Source organism: Elaeis guineensis, chromosome 11, assembly GCF_000442705.2.
Source record: "Elaeis guineensis isolate ETL-2024a chromosome 11, EG11, whole genome shotgun sequence".
Classification (NCBI taxonomy): domain Eukaryota; kingdom Viridiplantae; phylum Streptophyta; class Magnoliopsida; order Arecales; family Arecaceae; genus Elaeis; species Elaeis guineensis.
Window position 1 is genome coordinate 90,627,879 of NC_026003.2, and position 6,000 is coordinate 90,633,878.

Consider the following 6,000-nt stretch of genomic DNA (forward strand, 5'->3'; position numbering starts at 1 on the left):
GTTAGATTCAAACTCAAGAATCATGCTAGAGTCCATGTGCCAAGGCCAATTTATGAACAAAGAAACTACTGAAGCTTGACAATTCTTAGAAGACCTAGTCGAGAAAAATTTACAGTGGGAAACAACTAGGGAACCTGATAAAGCTACACCTTCAAGAGGAGGAATGCATCAAATTCAACCAACCCTAGCATCAGAGGCCAAGATTGCAACCTTAACACGTAGATTGGAAGCCTTAGAATTACAGAGACCAGCCAATGTAAATCAAATATCTGCACCCATGTGTAAAGGGTGCAATGCACCAGACCATGTCTTAGAAGAATGTTCCTACTCGAATGAGTGTGCACAGGTGAATGCCACCTATCAAGGACCATTGAACAATCCTTATGCACCCACATATAACCCAGGTTGGAGGAATCACTCGAATTTTTCATGGTCCCAGAATCCTAATGTAGGCAATCCAAATTTCAATCAGCAAAATCTAAGGTCCAACCCAGTGATGAACAACCCGCCAGGCTTCCATGATAATGACAAGAAAATTACCTCTTTAGAGAAAAGCCTAGAAGCCATGATGAAGATACATACCAGCTTTATGCAAACCACGAGTCAATTCATAAATAATAACACCCAAGCTATAGCCCATCTGGAAATGCAAATAAGTCAGCTGGCTTCGACCATTAGTGAACGAGAACATGGTAGGTTACCTAGCCAACCTGAGCCAAATCCTAGGAACCAAAATGGTCCACGACCCCAACAAGGAAACCAAGTTAATGGTGTAAATGCCATTCATACCTTAAGATCGAAAAAATAAGTAGACAATAAGGTAGTTGCACTTGATGATATAGAGGACTCATCTGCCGAGTCACCTTCTAAAACTACTACCTTTCAACCTCAAGCACCAGAAACTGAAAATTCACCTAGTCCAGTACTTAAAAGTCCTAGAGCTCCTTTTCCAAACAGACTGAAATCCAATAAATCTGAACGTTTAGACAAAATTTTAGAGGTATTTAAACAAGTCCAAGTTAATATTCCTCTTTTAGATATAATCCATCAGGTTCCAACTTATGCCAAATTTTTAAAAGATCTTTGCACTAGGAAAAGGACCACTAATGTACCAAAGAAAGCATTTTTGGCTGCAAATGTCAGTTCATACCTATCTAGCCATGTGCCAATTAAATATAAGGACCCTGGAGCTCCAATAATTTCTTGTGTTATTGGAGAAACCAATATAAAAAAGGCCTTGCTAGATCTAGGAGCTAGTGTAAATATCCTTCCATATTCAGTGTATGAGCAACTAGGATTAGAAAAACTTCAACCTACTGGGATCACATTACAGTTAGCCGATAGATCTCTCAGGATCCCTAAGGGAATGGTCGAGGATGTTCTGATAAAGGTTGAAAATTTTATTTTCCCTGTAGATTTTATTGTTTTACAGATTGAGCCAGTTGCGAATCCTAAAGGACATATACCTGTCATTTTAGGAAGACCATTCTTAGCTACGGCCAATGCTGAAATCAATTGTCGAAATGGTCTAATGAAGTTATCCTTTGAGAATATGACCATTGAGCTTAATATTTTTAACTTAGAACAGGAATCATCTTCTCATGCTGATGTCAATGTAGTCCAAGATGGTATTTATGAATCCATTGACATTAGTGATGATGAAGTCGACCTAGAGTCTAACCCCTGGTTAATCCATGAGTCTGAGGATGTCAATGAAATACTTAAAGAAAATCAGATTAATCAGGAATCGACACTTCCTACTAAACCAATCATTGAGATGGTGAAATCATCACCTAAACCATCGATAGAGGAAGCACCCATTTTAGAACTGAAACCCCTCCCAGAACATCTCAAGTATGCATATCTAGGACCCAAAGAAACTTTGCCTGTAATTATTGCATCAGACCTAGATCCCAAGCAAGAGGAGGAGTTAGTGTCAGTTCTAAAAGCAAATCAAGAAGCAATAGGTTGGACCATAGCAGATATCAAAGGAATAAGCCCTTCTATAGTTCAACATAGAATATACTTAGAGGAAGAGGCTAAACCAACAAGAGAAGCCCAAAGAATGCTTAATCCAGCTATGAAGGATGTAGTTAAAAAGAAGATTCTGAAACTCCTAGATAGTGGAATAATTTATCCTATTTCTGATAGCTCTTGGGTAAGCCCAGTTCAAGTAGTACCCAAAAAATCTGGGGTAACAGTGGTCCAAAATGATGCAAACGAACTTATCCCAACTAGGACCCAAACGGGATGGAGGGTCTGTATAGACTATAGAAAGTTGAATGCTGCGACAAGGAAAGATCACTTTCCTTTGCCATTTATTGATCAAATGTTGGAAAGACTAGCCGGACAAGAGTTTTACTGTTTTCTTGATGGATACTCCAGTTACAACCAGATCCCCATAGTCGCTGAAGATCAAGAAAAGACTACATTCACCTGTCCATTTGGTACTTTTGCCTATAGACGAATGCCCTTTGGACTATGTAATGCACTAGCAACCTTCCAGAGATGCATGATCAGCATATTTTCAGATATGATAGAACGATTTCTAAAAATTTTTATGGATGATTTTTCTGTTTTTGGCCTAACCTTCTCCGAGTGTCTGAATCACCTGCAATTAGTTCTAGAACGATGTAAGGAGAAGCACTTAGTTCTCAACTGGGAAAAATGTCAGTTTATGGTCAAACAGGGAATAGTTCTTGGCCATGTCATTTCTAAAAAGGGGATTGAAGTAGACAAGGCCAAAATAGATCTAATTGCAAGTCTTCCACCACCTAAATCTGTGAAAGAAATACGTTCATTTTTAGGTCATGCTGGATTCTATAGAAGATTTATTGCCAACTTTAGCAAAGTAGCACATCCACTGACTAATCTTTTGACAAAGAATACCAAATTTGAATTTACTCATGAGTGCTTGGAATCTTTTGAATTTCTAAAAAAAGCACTTGTATCAGCTCCAATCATTCATCCTCCTGTCTGGTCTGAACCATTTGAATTAATGTGTGATGCGTCCGATCATGTTGTGGGCGCAATCTTAGGTCAACGGATAAATAAGCTGCCTAGAGTTATATATTATGCAAGTAAAACCTTAAATGATGCGCAGCTTAGCTACACCACAACTGAGAAGGAGTTCCTTGCCGTTGTCTTTGCTTTAGAAAAATTTAGATCTTATTTGGTTGGGACCCACACCATTGTTTACACCGATCACTCAGCCATTAGACATCTCCTAGCAAAGAAGGATGCCAAGGTATGCTTAATCAGATGGATTTTGCTCCTTCAAGAATTTGACCTAAAAATTAGGGACAAAAAAGGCACTGAGAACGTTGTAGCAGATCATTTATCCCGAATTTCAGTCGCACCATCTAGTGAACCACCCATCAATGAATCTTTCCCAGATGAGCAACTCATGTCTGTGTCTACTGAACCTTGGTTTGCTGATATTGTAAATTATTTAGCCATAGGTAAGATACCTTCTCATTGGACTAAGCAGGATAAATATAAATTCTTTGCCCAAGTGAAGTATTTCATTTGGGATGATCCTTATCTTTTTAAACAATGTCCTGATCAAATTATTAGAAGGTGTATCCCAGATAACGAAGTCATGAATATTTTATCTTTTTGTCATGATCAAGCATGTGGGGTTCACTTCGCGTCTAAGAAAATTGCTGCTAAGGTTCTCCAATGTAGTTTTTATTGGCCCAATTTGTTTAAGGATGCTCATGAATATTGTAAAAGTTATGCTCAATGTCAGAAAATGGGTCGAATCACCAAGCGACACATGATGCCACTCAACCCAATCTTGGTAGTTGAAGTTTTTGATGTTTGGGGGATCGATTTCATGGGACCATTTCCAAATTCCTTTGGAAATGAATATATTCTAGTAGCAGTTGATTATGTTTCAAAATGGGTAGAAGCAATTGCATGTAGAACACCCGATAGCAAAATGGTCATGAAGTTTCTTAAAGAAAATATTCTCTCCCGTTTCGATATTCCTAGGGCAATCATTAGTGATCGGGGAACCCATTTTTGTAACCGACCTTTTGCAACATTGATGAAAAAGTATAATGTCACCCATAAATTGGCCACACCATATCATCCTCAAACTAGTGGGCAAGTTGAAGTGTCAAACCGACAAATCAAACAGATCCTGAAAAAAACTGTTAGTGCCAATAGAAAGGATTGGTCTTTGAAATTAATTGATGCACTTTGGGCATACCGAACCGCTTTCAAGACCAATCTAGGAATGTCTCCTTATAGGATTGTGTTTGGTAAACCATGTCACTTGCCTATTGAGATAGAACACAAAGCCATGTGGGCCATCAAACAACTAAATACAAATTTGAACGACGCTGGAAACCATAGGAAGCTTTAGTTGAATGAATTAGAAGAACTTAGAAATGAAACCTATGAAAATGCAAGGATATACAAGGAACGAACCAAAGTATTTCATGATCAATCAATTATGAGAAAAACTTTCAATATCGGACAAAAGGTGCTCTTATATAACTCTAGATTACATCTGTTTCCAGGAAAGCTTAGGTCTAGATGGACAGGACCATTTTTAGTAAAGGAAGTCTTTTCACACGGAGTTGTTGAGATAGAAAACTCAAGTAATGGTGTTATCTTTAAAGTTAATGGTCAACGATTAAAACTATTCTTGGAATTACCTGTCGAGACTGTTGAAGATGCCATGGTTCTTTATGAACCAACTTATTCTGATTAAATTGCTTCGAGGTTTGATCTGGCTGAAGACATAAAACTTAGCGCTAGTGAGCCCTCGGTGCTTGGTCAATGTCCTACCTTGCGAATCCTGGGCCACGTGGACCTTGCCCTGTAACTATTATGCATCACGTTCATTTGCCTTGCTTAATTTGCATCGTGGATGATTGATAGCTAGCCATAGAACTCGTGAGCAAAATTGCACAAGGACCAAAATTTTCAAAATTGCAGATCAGAAGCTGCAGACTGATTGAGACGATACAGATTAGTTGAAAATTTTCAAAATTTTCAACCGGATCCAAGACGATATAGATTAGTTGAAAATCCATCTATTTCTCCATAATATCGGAATATCATTCGTCTATCGACCGTAATGTCTGTTTGGTATGTTTTTCGAAAACAAACAGTGATAGATTGAGCAGCTCCTGACAGATTGAATCTTTTATTCTTTTGACTTTATGAGTTATATAAAAAAAAAAAAAAGGGTGTGTTCTTTCGTGTGGATACCACGTATTCAGATTTATTAGTCCTTCACACGTGCCAATGTTCTGCGCAGTCTCTCTACCAGCCTTAAATTCGTCTCCTTTTGTTCTATATTCCTTTTTATCTTTCCTTTTTGCGAAGACTTGATGCACATCTTCAGGATGTACGAGATACAGAGGGTACATGAATGACGTGCAGTTCCAACTTTAATCCACCCCTACTCTTCGGCTTTTGAATGAAAAAAATTACAGCCAAATTATCAGATAGAACAAAGCCAGCAGGGTTATGTATATGCTAATAAATCCACATTTGCTAACAAATCCACATTGACATAGAACATTGCCAAATATTACGTGCAACATTAGGATATAAAAGTTAATAAATGTTAACATTGCCATGTGACATTGACAGATCCACATGCAAATTCATAATTCAGTCTGCAAGGGATATGTATATTGAATTCATCAGTAGAAGTATGTGGTAGGCTTCATCAAATATGTTCCGTGGTCTCAACTCTCTCTCCCTCTCTCTCTCTCTCTCTCACAATAAATTTATGAAGTCACTCAATGAAACTCGCTGCATTCCTCATGCCTTGGCTTCCCGGTTTTAGACTCACGGAATTTCGTACTAAGCCGAACCGTTTGATACATCCATAATGTACCATACCAGATATGTATCGATATATCAAACCATCCCATACCGACACAGATATACTGTACCATATCACAATAGTGATACTAGATTTCATCAGTATTGGATCCGGCGTTGAGATAGAATTCCTTGCTTAGACTGCATGCA